At 43.8% G+C, this 15,021-nt stretch overlaps 1 protein-coding gene across 1 annotated transcript in view; it reads left to right on the forward strand.

Annotated features, from left to right (window-relative positions):
* Positions 1-273: 273 nt before the first annotated feature.
* Positions 274-15,021, forward strand: part of HERC1 (HECT and RLD domain containing E3 ubiquitin protein ligase family member 1) — a 104,101-nt gene continuing 89,353 nt past the window's right edge. The window contains exon 1 of the mRNA XM_069980563.1: positions 274-502. The gene's annotated coding sequence lies outside the window, so the exon portion shown is untranslated. The remainder of the gene's footprint in view (positions 503-15,021) is intronic.

Consider the following 15,021-nt stretch of genomic DNA (forward strand, 5'->3'; position numbering starts at 1 on the left):
GGCTCCCCGGAGCTGTGCCCGGTTATGTGGGGCGGCTCTCAGGAGCTGTGCCCGGTTATGTGGGGCGGCTCTCAGGAGCTGTGCCCGGTTATGTGGGGCGGCTCTCAGGAGCTGTGCCCTCCGGTTCCCGGTTATGTGGGGTGGCTCTCAGGAGCGGTGCCCGGTTATGTGGGGTGGCTCTGAGGAGCTGTGCCCGCCGGTGCCCGGTTATGTAAGGCGGCTGCAGGCCGTGCTCTCGGGGTTCCCTCCTTTTCCTGGGTGTGGTCACGTGTCCCCTCCCTTTCCTTTCTTATGACAAGTAGCACTGTTGCAGCTGCAGTCAGGGGCCTGCTCCTCGGTGTCCCCGCCGCCTCTGACAGCATCCCTCCTCGGGTTGTGGCCTCTACGTCCCTTGTTTTCCGCCTTGTCACACGGAAGCTGAGCTGAGGTGTACGGACAGCGACGGCGCCCCCCGGCCTGTCACATCTGGGTCCCTCCGGTCCAGCGGCGGTCGGAGCTGCAGGTACCTGGCTGTGGAGAGGGCGGTAGGGGAGACATAACGGTACGGGAGGGGAGGGGCACAGCTGCTGCCACTGTGGGGAGGCTGTATGTGATGGCACAGCTGCACTGCTCCCCCACAGAGGCCTCCATCACATATATACAGTATATTACAGCTCCTACTACACCGGCACAGTGTGCTGCCAGCAGGGGGGAGGCACCGGCACCGCGCTCCATTAATGATTAGCTAGAAGCCAGGTTATCCACCCCAGCAGCACCCCATCAGATGGCTGCCAGCTCTGTGTACCTGACACCCACCTGTCTATGGAGCAGTGCCAGCAGGGCTATGGCAGGATGTGCCTGGCAGGGCTATGTCTGATAGCGGTGATCCATAGGTTGTGTCCAGTGTGATGGCCAGCTCCTGCATTGTGCAGTACTATTAGTATGGGTGGGAGCAGCAGCATGGATGTGTAGTGCCAGGCCAGTATAGGATCACCAGCCCTAGCTGCATGCTTCAGTCTCCTCCCTGCTTACAGGATCTGTCAGCTGGATATTCGGCTCTTGACACAAATCTGCTCCAGTCATTGCTGAAAAGGGGGGACCTGTGTCCCCGGATGTGCCCCTGTCCCCAGATGTGCCCCTGTCCCTAGATGTGCCCCTGCTATGTTTTTTTCTACCTCCCATCAGTTTACATTCACCTGATGGAGCGCCATCCTTACCAAGATGGCAGCGGTGTGTAAGCCTAAGGTGTTTTGTGATCGTGCCCTTATACCAATAATTTATTCATCACTAACTGGTGGTCTGACCACTGTGATCTCTAAGGGTATGTTGCCATCGGTTGAATTTATTATGGAAAATCCACAGCCCGATACAGTAGCACCACAGTGAATGAGATCTGAACAGTTCTTCCCCGCACACTGCAGGCCTTGTCCATGTGTAAACCATGACATACTAAAGTAAATCTGCAGCATGTCAACTGGTGATGCCATTTGGTTTCAGGTTTCCCTGCTGGGGTCAATGGAGACCTTAAAATCCAGAACAAAAGTGTTGCAGAACTGCTGCAGATTACCCATGTATGGGCCCCAAAAACAGCAGGTTCACATGATAAAATGCCATCACTGGAGGCCAGGTGTATAGGGACCAGATAAACGCTGCCAGGGGGCACCAGGAGTGTGGCATATCTTGTTTTCATAGCAGATAATTTACAATTTTAGAATAATTTAGTGTGAAATTCCTGGAGGATTTGACAGTGGGAATTATCCCCTACATAACCAACACATGGGAACTCGCCTTTGAAGACAGGGGAAGCAGAGATGTCTGGGCTGTCCAGCACCACTTCCAGCATGGTGCTGTGCAGGAACTGCAGGCTATCCCCTTTAGTTATGGTACCATGTTGGATCAGATGTGTCTGTTGATGCAGATCACTTAGTGGTTGTGTGTTATTCCACTAATGATCTAAAGATCCTGAGTGTAGGCTGGCTTAGTGGTTAGGAGTCTTCAGCCATTTGTACCTTGTGAGCCACACTCAGCTCTGAGTGTTGGTCGGGGCCTCACACACATGAAATGAGATATAAGATTTGTGTGGAATTTGATGTACTGCCATTTTACCATCCATACTGGCACTAACCTGGCGTTAGGATATGTCAGCACTATTGTCAGGGTGTGTTTGTATTGTAACCAGTTCCTATGACCATACCTGAGGCCCTATGGTGAGATACAGCTGGGTTACACTATTGTTTGCAAAACATCTCAGGTGTGTTAGGCTGGTGTCACACAAGCGCTATGAGGATGTTTTTATGTGTGTGCATCTGGGATATAAGTATTGACCTGACCTTGAGACCAATGACCCAAACTGACAGCTGTCATAAGACCTGCTGGACCAGGACTTGGCTGAAATATGGAGGCAAATATTCTGCACTCACATCTGGAAGATGTCATTCTTATATGTTTAGTATGAGAAATGAAAGTCTGAGGTCAAGTGCGTAAATAAATGTACTGACATATTCTTGCTCCAGGATTTCCTAATTGAGTTATTTTAATAGAAACCGCTGGAGTGTCCTTTTAAGACAAGGGCTAGACAGTGACTTGTGGCTGCAAGATATAGGATTACAATGTCCTTCTGCCACATCATAGCTAGCAGTAGTGAATGTGCTCATGTTCTTACCATGACACAACAGTTGTGGGGCCACATTCATATGAATATTGTGATTTTAGCAGCGTGACCATTTGCTCTTGTGTTGTGCGCCTCAGCCTAAAGGGGAGCCATACGTTCCACAAAAAGGGGGAGCAAGAAAGAAGATGTTTTGCAATACATTGTGGCTTTTCTGCCCTTCCTTCCTTTTGGTCTTATTGAAAAATTTGTTACTATCACAGACTATATTCAGTATCCTGGTAAATGCTGCAAGTAATGCCTATAAAGGACCAATCAGTGATTGTTCTTCAAGAGAACCATATTTTTTGTCACTATTGAGAAATATAAGAGTAAAGAGCAATATAGAAGTTACTTGCATCACCCATGAGAGGTCCATATAGTGTTAGTGTGCTTTCTTAGGATATGCACCTGTAATACAGAAGCAGAAATGTCCCCATACTACTGCACAGGGGAAATTGCACACCAGCCCCAGGACCTTACAGGTATTCTGATGCTGTTCTCCTCTCTTCTGTCTGATGTTGCAAAAAGAGAGGTAGATATACCTTGCAGTACAGCTGGCACAGGCTGTAGAGAGAGAGGAGAGAAAACAGAAGGTAGACTGCAAGGGAGTATTGTATAGGCCAGTGGTGTCAAACCTACAGCCCTCCAACTTTTGCAAAGCAAGGGGCACAGGTTTGACACTGATGATATAGGCTGTGTACCAGTATAGAAAGAAAGCAAAGTTCACACAGCAAGCTGAAGAAGAAAAAGTAAGCAAAATATTAAATGAAGACCTATGGACAAAATGTTTTTTTTTTTGCACCATAGTAAAGTACATAGCAAGAATAAAGAGAGGTCACTGGCAGTATATGCATGTATTCTATAGAAGCGTGGTCATAATGTAGGGGATTTTAAGAGCATGATATGCTTTTTGTAGGAGTTTGGTTTTGTTTTCAAGGATGGTATCTTTTTAAAAACTAGAAGCCTCAGCAGAGATCATTTGTGGTATACAGTATTGGCGCAGCACTTTATCAGTACTGACCTTTGTAAACAGACCCTAACATATAGCATGGCATGCCACAGTATACAGTATGTGTTTGCTTTGCATTGGTACTGACCATTTTTACTACTTTAACTTATTTAATTAATGTGGCACACATGGCAGCACTGGTAATATTATGGTCTTCATGTGTGAATGGGGCCTCTGCTTTGTAGTGATATTTTGTGCTGCATAGGCTCTTGTCTCACTCTTTATTTCTTTTTAGTAATATTTTGCTCCACAATATTTCCCCTAAGACGACCTGTGGCCTCTCCTGACTGGTGTATTTCTGTGTATACTATACATGGGTTCCCTGAGATAATTCTGGAACAGCTCATCATGACTTTGCATGTAACATTTGTGAGTTGGCAACTATGCTGCATATTTATGAACCTGGCCTTCTTTCTGATAGCTGTATTGCTTGAGACACGGTTCTCTGCTTGGTGGTTAGAAGACTCTTTATAAAGCCAGTGGGAACAGTAGAATAGGACATAGGGGGCATTCACATGATCCGCGCATTGAAGATGTGCTACGGACTAGAATCGCAGAGCTCCTGGCATCATGATTCATTACGATGCTGGAAACCCTGAATCATTTTAAATCATTGCACTGCTATACTGACACAGCTGCATGGCTGTGTCAGTACATTAGGACAATTTAAACTGATCGACCACAGCGCGTCTTCCATGTATACAGACTGTGCATGGAATACGCCCCGATAGTCTTTTCTCCTGTGTGAAGAGACAATGGGACATTTTAAAATCCACGATGCTGAATACTTCTTTACCAGGATATCCAATATTGGGGAGACAGGAAGTTGATATATATATTTATATTTGTGCAAACATGTGCACTCGACCAGACTGTGACACTGTCAGGCAGATTATATACCCCTAGAAATAGACTCATCATAGTTTATCATGTATATCAGAAAAGCCAGTTTGCATGTGATCTTTCATGCAACAAATTCTAAAGGTGACACCAACTCAATGACGGACTCCATTAGCTTATAATAAGTTCCCTATAGGTTTGCGTCATTCATACAGAAAGAGCGTGAGCATGGTGTACTCTCTTGGCTATTACATTTACATTACAGATGGGGAGCTCTGAATGCAGATATGATCAAGTCTGAAGTCTTTACTTGACCTTTTCTTTTTTTTATTTTACTGTAATTGAATCGACCTTATTGACGGTGAGCTCACATGGGTAGGGCTCCTTCCTAATGTATCATACTATGAATTGTGTGTGATAAAAATGTATTACCTGGAAATGTATAGCAATATGCATGTGAAGATGTTGTCACTGTAGAAATGAATGGTTACAATGCGGATGTACCCGACGTCCTTCTGTCTGCACAATGCAAATGACAATGCCCTGATTTGCTAAAGATAGTTCAGAACCACAGATAACCGTAATTGTCTTCATGCAAATCTCTCAGCTGCAGAGAGACGTCGCACTGTTATATACTATGTCAGGACCGTTTTCGGCTGAGACACAATGGCGTTTTGGGGTGCAGTTGTTGATATTGTTCTATTGTTCCCCTGTTGTGTATTTGCATTGTTGTGGTGCACAGCTGTATGTAGTGCTGTGTATGGTTCCTCTCTGGATGCTACTGGAAAGCACAGAGAAGAATGGTAGTTTGTATCAATGAGAACATTCCTGTTAGTAGCATCCCTGTCCTGTCATGACCGGCCTGTGGCCTGTACTGTATATACTTGTTTTGCTCCTGCTGATCATCCCTGGCTGAACATGCCTGTTGCAATGCTTCAAGTAAAAATAAATTGTCCAGATGATGAAATGCCTGGTGTCTGGCTCGTGGCCAAGATTAGAAGGTGACATGGCTCGTAATGAAAACAGGTTTAGTATCTGGAGATGCTTTATATAACAGTCTGTTACCTATCAGTCATCATGTCACTTGGAAGGCTTGGAAATAATTCAACCAATCTTATCAAATGTGAGTAAGATATGTTGTGTAATATTTTCCAAATGCACCAAAATTCACAGTGTAACTGCTCTGATGTTACCTCTTCTGAACACTCTTGGCCATCATAGACAGGGACGCATGCAAGACCCTAAGCCGTGAATGCAGTTTGCTGCGTGCTATGGAAATACAGGATGTTCATTTACTACTAAAAAAAAGGATGCCCCATCAGGTGTTGTATGTTGGAGAAATCCAACCGTGTAAAACCTCCATGTAATATGGCAATGTTCGACTGGTTTACCCATTACACCCATTTTCTCGCTGTGACTCCTCTAACTCGCTAGTACACTCAAAAGAAATAGTAACCAAATGCTATCACTGTTATTGGCTGTGGGATTTGCAGATAAAGGCCCTATTTCACAAAGCGATTATAGGCCGTATTTGGCCGACTGTTGGCCGTCATAACAGACGACTAGGATAGCCACGATCTGCTGCTGTTGTGCCATACAATAGAAGCAGCGGCAGCAGACCGCCACTATCTCCTATGGGTTCCCCTGATGATCTAAAGATTGTGGGGGATCCCCTCTCGTAGCTCCCCATGGCCCCCCTGCAGTTACCTGCTTGCTGTTGGCACTGACCGCCCCGTGTTTGGTCATGTATTCGGCTATTTGTGGCATGCCAGCCTGAGCAGATACACCCATTGCCTTGGACAAAGTGCAGTTTTAGCTGCATTGATATTCAATTTTCATATTGATTTCAGCTACTAGCAGTTTAGTTGTCAATGGTTGTGGTAAGCTACTTGCAACTGTAGCTAATGAAAAAAAAACGTCAGGATTTCTTCCTGGATTTCTATCAGCTACCAGTATGGCAGAACCGCTCAGATACAGTAATACATTGTATAGACACATCTATATAACTTTTAATAGAAAACAAGTTTTTCTTAGCCGGAGTTCCCCTTTAAAGACCACTTACTGACCATTCTGTTCTTCTCAAGATTGGTTAGCGTGAACCATGCTTTGATGCAAACAACTTTCAGGAGAGGAGCCTGAAGCTAAGAGGCTACAAAAGGCCTGGGTGCATATCTTTTTAGAAGAAAAAAAAGAAAATTCAGGATTTTGCTCTGCTCCCTTTAGAACTGGGTGTTCATTTAAGGGGGATTAGAAAAACATAAAGCCCCTATTACATGGGGCGACGGAGAGCTGTCAGCGCTCCCGTCACGTCCTGCTCAGCCAATTGGTGCGCTGCCCCGCTGCAGCGCACTGATTGGCTGATCGGGACGTAAAGATGTCGGGAGTCCCGAAGCAAGCAGGAGCGTGGAGAAGGTGATATATACGCTCCAGCGGCCCACGGGTTAACGGGGTGGGCTGTGGACATACAGCGTGATATGAATCCTGCTGAGAGTTTGTCTGCCCAGCCGCAGCGGATCTCACTGCGAATTTGCAGTGAGAAATCCGCTGCGAATCCGTTACATGTGAACGCACCCTAAAAGCCCAAAGGTGGTTTTGAAAGTAGTGTGTCTACTATTAGAACAGCCAAAAGAAACTGCTGTAAATAAATAAACAAAAAAAAAAACATTGTGGCCTGTTTGATGTTTTCCAAGACCTGGATGTTCTACAATGTTTCTGAGAAAATGTTCTGTGAGCAGATGAGTCAAAAGATGAACTTTGTATAAATGAGCAATTCTATGTTTGGAGGAAAAAGAAAATTGAACCTCTAAACATTAAAGGGGTTATCCAGGTTTAAAACATACACAACTATTTTCTTGCAAAAACAGCACCATCCATGTCTACAGGTTGCATGTGGTATTGCTTTATTCACCTAAAGTGACTCTGTACCCACAATCTGTCCCCCCCAAACCACTTGTACCTTCAGATAACTGCTTTTAATCCAAGATCTATCGTGGGGTCCGCTCGGCAAGTGATGCAGTTATTGTCCTAAAAAAACAACTTTTAAACTTGCAGCCCTGTGCCAAACTGCCGTGGACTAGAGTGTGTATGCATTAGACTGGCACAACCTCTCTGTCCCTCCTCCCCGCCCTTCTCATCATTAGGAATGCTCCAGGCAGGGATTCTCCTATTTATCTGCTGTGTGAACACTGCACATGGGCTGGATCGTTAAGGCACCTGTGCAGTGTTCACTGCAGAGGAATAGGAAAAATCCTGTCAGTGGCTTTCCTAATAATGAAGAGGGTTGAGGGGTGGTGCAAAGTTAGGGCATATATACTCCAGGCCACGCCAGTTTGACACAGGGCTGCAAGTGTAAAAGTTGTTTTTTAGGACAATAACTACATCACCTGCCGAACGGACCCCAGGACAGATCTTTGATTAAAAGCAGCTATCTGAAGGTACAAGTACCAGCAAACTGTGGTGAATATTTCAGTACCTTTTGCCTTGTGGGATTTTGTAGGATCCAGTGGGCCATTGTGAAATATATATAGTGTTTTGTGGTGGGCTGTGGTTACAGTATTGCATTTGGTGCTATATAGCATATTACTCTGCATACTGTTCTCAGCCCTCTGCATCTCTACTCAGCCCTCTGCATCTCTACTGTGCCTTCACATCTCCACTGCGCCTTCACATATTTGGACCTAAACCATATCTATTACTTGTGTTCAGGCTAGGAACAATGTAATGACACATTTGGCTCTTTATGCATTATGCACTTTATTTCATGTGTGAATTATAGTTTGCTGGTATCATTATTATTGTAAACAAATTCTGTTACACCTTATGTAGTGGTGGGACCCCACATTGTATGTCTATTATGATTTTAAGGGGTGTTTTTAAAACATGTTTTGGATATTAAAATAAAGTATATTATTAAACTGATTGGTCTTGTACTGTTGATTTTGAAGGGTTGTAGGTGTATATACGAAGGTACAAGTGGACAGGAGAGGTACTGTTTTTGGAAGAAAACAGGCATGTTTATATAACCCCTTTAAGGGTAAATGCACACGGGCGGATCCGCCGGGAATCTCACGCACGAAATCAGCAGCTAATCCGCAATACACGTATTAGTAATAATAAGAATAATATGTGTATTGCGGATTAGCTGCGGATTTCGTGCTTGAGACTCCCGGCGGATGCGCCCGTGTGAATTTACCCTAAAGCATGGTGAAGGGAACATTACGGGTTGGGGCTGCTTTGCTGCCTCAGTGTCTGAATTTCTTTTGATAATTATTCCTATGAATATATTTCAAAAGTTTATGAACAGTAAACTTTCTTCCTTATGATTGCAGAAGTAATAAATATGTAGGCTATTATACTGTTCTATACAATTCACAAAACCGTAACATGAGAACTCTTCCATATCATAGAAACTAGAGCCAATTAACATTTTTCCTTGTGATATTTGAATTCAGCACATAAAAATCATAAAGAGATGGCTAATTTTATTTCTGAACTAAAACAACTTTTGAAAACTTGTTGACCAGTGTAATTAACTGAACAATAAAGTGTATTATAATGTTTTACAGGAGCAAGTAAAGGGCAGCAGATGGTGACCCAAAGAGCACACTTTAGAACGATAGAAAAGAAGATAATTTGTGTTTTCGAATAAGCATAGTCCTGACTGTAAATGGTCTCTGTTTCAGATTACTTCTCTCTATTTGACTTTGTTTAGAAGCTAAGCCCATCTGCTTCATTTAGTAGGTCAACACTGTGCCTGAAAGGTAAATGAAGGATTCTTTCATATCCGACCACCCTTAAAGGGTTACTCCAGCGGGGGGACACTTTTTCGCTGGGACCGGGGACGAGGGAAAAGACATCCATTCACCTAACCAGTTCCAGCAGCGGGTTCCCGGCCGCTTCCTGGTGTCTGACACAGATCCGAGACGTGATGTCTTGGGTCCGCTCAGCCAGTCAGTGAAGGAGGCGGGTTACGTTTCAAGTCTGCTCAGATCCCGCCTCCTTCACTGACTGGCTCAGACACCAGGAAGCGACCGGCACCGGAGCGCCGCGATGCGGGACCCGCCGAGGTGAGTGGAGGTCTTTTCCCCTCAACCCCCCCCCGCTGGAGTACCCCTTTAAGGTTCTGTGCATTTGTCTCTCGTTTAAATAAATGTATTCCTAACTATCTAAACCGAAGAGCCTCCTGAATGTAAGTACTTTGAGTACTGCTGATAATGATATCCACAAAAATGGGATGTAGCTAACTACTCCCCTAGGGTCCTATTACATGGAGCGATTTTTAACGACTAACGTTAAACGATCGCAAACGAGATTGTTTATCGTTAACCTGAAATCGTTACATATTACACAGAACGATGGGCGTTAGATACGATCGTTATTACGATCGTTATTGCAATCGTTTATTCCTTCTGATCTTAGGAAAACAATGGACAATGTGCTATTACACTGAACAATTAGTGAAAAAATGTGGAACTTAAACGAACGTGGAATTACAGTGAACGATTAACGATAATTTTAGGTTCGGATCTAAATCAACGATCAACAACATATGAACGATTTTTTGATCGTTGCCTGGAATTACACCGAAGGTTTATCGTTTAAATTCAAACGATATAGTGATTTTTCGCACGATAATCGTCCCGTCTAATAGGGCCCTTAGTTGGCTGAGGTTAACTAAGCTTCCCCCAAGTCTCCAAATGGGCAGTAGGTTAAAGAAAAACAACAATGTGCTTGGTCCTCAAAGCAGTGAGTGTAGGAATGAAGGTAGATCTCAGATGTATAAATAGCACAGGTATCTCTGTTAAGGTTGGGTTCACACTACGTATATTTCAGTCAGTATTGTGGTCCTCATATTGCAACCAAAACCAGGAGTGGATTGAAAACACAGAAAGGCTCTGTTCACACAATGTTGAAATTGAGTGGATGGCCGCCATTTAATGGCAAATATTTGCTGTTATTTTAAAACAATGGCCGTTATATTGAAATAATGGCCGTTATTTACTGTTATATGGCGGCCATCCACTCAATTTCAACATTGTGTGGACAGAGCCTTTCTGTGTTTTCAATCCACTCCTGGTTTTGGTTGCAATATGAGGACCACAATACTGACTGAAATATATGTAGTGTTAACCCAGCCTAAAATTGTACTTATTTAATGAAATAAAGCAGGCTAAGAATTTAGTTGAGAACACAGTTACATAAATAAATTAGCGAAGGGCCCGTCTGGTAAAAAACAACAAAGTAAAAACGATCGTGTAAACATCTCTAATAAAATAGACACCACTGTGGACATACTACAGACAACACAGCTCTATGGACTACAAGTCCTAGCCAGCCTTGTCCGCTGGAATTCTTTGCAGCCTTCCGCCAATTCCTCCACGTGGAAAAGAAGGTGCAAGCTTCCCATAGACTTCCAGTATGACAAGGAGGCTGGCGGGACTCCGTGGCGGAGAAGTCCGCCACAAAATTCTGCCAGTTTTACTCCGTGTGAATTGGCCCTGACGACGACAACCACAAAAAAAAAAAGAATGTAAATTATGTACTGTTTTTAAAAGTTATAATGACAGGTACACTTAAAGGGAAATTCTGCTCCCCCTGCACCTATTTAACTGTCTTCGACACAAACATAACTTTTGATATGTCGCTGCCCATGGTAAGACTAACAATTCATTCCATACCTGTTTTTCATTCCATACTCTGTCTCTCCCTCTTTCCCCCTCCCTCCTGAGACAGATGATGTAAACAAGTACCAGGCTGGCTTTATCTGTAACATTGTAGCTTCTTTGTAATGCTGGAAGGGTTAATCACAGTGACTTCTTTAGCAACCTCAGAACATTACAAAAAAGTTACAATGTTGCAGTTTGCCTACCTGAGATTTATTTTTGCTTTGGTGGGACTTATATGACAAATAATGGCTTTTTTTTATTTTTTTTTTTACAACAGCATTTATTTGCCATTAAATGACACCATCCACTTCCGTTTGTGTGAACATGGCCTTTCTGGGGATTGACACTTCTGGCTTTGGTTGCAAAATGCAGAGTAAAATACTGTGTTGGAAGCCTAAAAACTTTTGAGAGTGACTCCCCTGGATCATTAAAATGTCTTCCACTGCATGTAGTACTCTTTGTATACAGGGTGTTGTATATATTACTCACCAGCTCGCCCGTCTGAACAGCTTATGGTCTCGATCTACTCAGACCTATGTTCACATAGGTGGAATTGCGACATGCGCATGTACAGTCAGTAGTGGGTTACAGAGCAGTTCATGTAGATATGATGTTATTCACCTCATTTATATACAGCAGGATAGTTCCATGTGGAAATTGATTGATGGAATGGCATATTTTAAAATCCACAGAGTATCCTTTTTTGCTGTGGAAAGTGTTTACATTTGTTTTGCTTTTGTCCCTTTGAAATCAGTGGGGAAGAAGAAGAAATCTGCAAGAAAATCCTTAATATTTAAAATGACACAAGACTATGCTCACTTTTCTTACCCACCCCCTGTGACTGCCCTCCAATTTTAGTCTCAGACTGTTGTGGATTTATCATTCTGCCTGAATCTCTCATGGCTACCAATGAAAGCCCAGCATTCATTTCTCAGATTAGTCTAGTAGTATGCAGGTTGAGTTGTTGCTGGTTGCTACAAGCCAATAAGATTGGTTGTCTCAGTTTTGATAAATATAAGATACTAGTACATCCACCCCCTTAGTTGAGTGTTCATACAATGCAATTTAGTTCTCTGTACACTGGGCCACAACATAAATATTCACCACTTCATGTCCTATGTCTGTATAATTTGGGATTGTCTATTCTTTGGGTGGCTGCTGTTCAGCAAGCTCTGGGGTTCAGTGATCATGGGAAAGATGCTCCTTGTATCTAAGAATTATGAGTTGGCTGTGGAGGACTACAACTGCGGTTACTAAAGAATGATGGTGTGGATGAGCACAGTTCCAAACAAGAGAACCTCCCCCACACAGCGCTTCTCTCTGACCATCCTTTTATATCGGAGCTCCCTCTTTTTGTTTATTCACCTTGTGGCTCTCCTGTCCTCTTTAGTGAGCATTATCAGAGGAGGGTCTATCGGACATGTCGGTTGCATTGAAAGTCTTATAGATGTTGGGAGACATTAAATATGCCGATTTATTTCTGCAGTGAAGTGGTGCAGTAATGCAAGGAAATTATGTAATGCTTTCACGATGAATTTTCATTGTGTTACTGCATGTGTGAATACAACCATAGAGAATGAATAGTGCAATGACACATTCTAATGCTGCGTTTACACGAAACGATAATTGGCCCAATCGTACGATTTAAGGATGTCGGAGTAACGATTTTTTTTCATAACTATCAGCGTTTAGACGGTACGATATATAGTACAGAAAAATCGTTTTGCGATCGCGCGCCCGCAGCCCGGCCCTCCGCTTATCCGCGCCCGGCCCCACGGTCAACCGGACGGTCAACGGACGATCGCCCCCGCCGGCCCGGCTGCGAGCATACATTACCTGCTGGTCTTCGACATCACCGGATCCGCTCTTAAAGCGTAACTGTCATGTTGTGTTTTTTTTTGTTGTTTTTTTTGCAGAAATCAGTAGTATAAGCGATTTTAAGAAACTCTGTAATAGTTTTTATCAGCCAAAAAAGCCTCCTTCTGTACTCAAGAAGCAATCTCCCAGCCTCTCCCCCCCCCCCCCCCCCCCTGACTTCTTATCTGTGCATTATCAGGCAAACACGTCTTCATTACAGAGAAGCCAGTGAAGACGGGCTCTGCTCTCTCCATTCTATCCTTATGGAGGGGGGAGGGGCTGAGGGAGATGAGGGAGCAGGAAGAGGTGACATGAGGGTCAGCTGTTTGTAGGATTCTGGGGTCAGAAAGGTCAGTGCTTATCTATGAACTTACTGAGAGAAGATTGCAGGGTGTTGTGTTGTGCAGGACTGCTCCGTGCTCAGTCACTCCTAACAGCCCCTCCCCTCTCCATAGCCACATAATGGAGACAGAAATCCTGCTTCATTTGATGTGAGGGGGGAGGCTGGGAGATTGCTTTTTCAGTACAGAAGGAAACTCTTTTAGTGCATAAAACCTATTACAGAGTTTCTTAAAATCGCTTGTACTGTTGATATTTAATGTTTTCAGAAAAATGACCCTGAAATGACAGTTACACTTTAAGTGCACTGATTGGCTGAAGAGGGGAGCCGGGAATTTCAAACGGCTCCTCTTCAGCCAATCAGTGCTGCCTTGCATTGATTGGCTGAAGAACGGAGGCGGGAATTTCAAACGGCTCCTCTTCAGCCAATCAGTGCTGAAGAGGAGCCGTTTGAAACTCCCGGCTCATCTCTTCAGCCAATCAATGCACTGAAGAGGGGAGCCGGGGATGTCGAAGACCTGCTACGCGGAGCAGGTAACGTATGGGCGGGGGCGATCGGAGCGGCGGGGGTGGCGATCGAGCCGTCGCACGACGACTGATTACACGAAACGATCGGCGAATTTATTACGAACGACGATTTGATAACATGTTGAAAGATGAACGATTTCTCGTTCGTCTGATCGTTCGCTGCATTTACATGTAAGATTATCGTTCGAATTTGTTATCGTTATCGCGCAAATTCGCACGATAATCATTACGTGTAAACGCAGCATAACTTGGGTTCCCATTTCCATGTTCTTTGAAGGTTTGAGCCCGATAGTTTGCAATCCGATAGTTATCCACTATTTTAAGAGAGAATCGTAGGAAAACCCCTTTAAATCCAAGGTAATGGGGCTTCTTACTGCTTTTCCATTGTCCTTAGGGTTCTTCTAGCTCAAGAAAGACTCTATTGTGGAGCGGATTAATGTATTAACAGGGAGGTTAAAATAACTGTGCTCTCCCGGCCCACACACTCCGCTGAATGCCACACTGTTTCTCTGTCGTACGCCTTCCTCTTTGTTACCGTGTGCAATGTTCTGTTTCACAGCTAGAGTAATTTTAACCAAGGAACATTTTATTTTGGGAAGTACATTTTATTGGGGTGGTAGGATCAGACTCCATACTGTCTCATATTTGCCATTACATTGTGCAGTTCAGTCCAATATATGGACATTTGCTATTTAGATAAAAATTCTTGGCCAGTAGAATTATACTAGTCTATATTGACTGCAGGTTTAAGAAAGATGTTCTGTCTGGTTCATCAGCTGAGTGGACAAATGTGTTGAAACCTGTATATTTTATGATGTGTTTTTTGTTACAGGTACTGTACAATTGGTGTTGATTGACTTGTATTGCTTTGTCTAGAAGCCCCCCAGTTATCCTTACTTTTTGATTGTTTGTTGTTAGCACGCGTGCATGAGAGCAGGGCATTGCATGCAGACCACTGGAGGCAGCTATCCAATGTGCTGACGGAAATTCATCTAAATCGCTCATTGTCAGATCCTGCATCTCTTGTACAGTTTATTACAGATCCAGTCTAGACTAGGCAGATAAACTCAGGTAGCCTCAGCTCCAGGGTGGTCAGTATGTTTGGCTTCTAAATTTGTATAAAATAGTAGCAACAAAATTGGATACTGTCTTTG

Source organism: Dendropsophus ebraccatus, chromosome 1 (assembly GCF_027789765.1).
Source record: "Dendropsophus ebraccatus isolate aDenEbr1 chromosome 1, aDenEbr1.pat, whole genome shotgun sequence".
NCBI classification, from domain to species: Eukaryota; Metazoa; Chordata; class Amphibia; order Anura; family Hylidae; genus Dendropsophus; species Dendropsophus ebraccatus.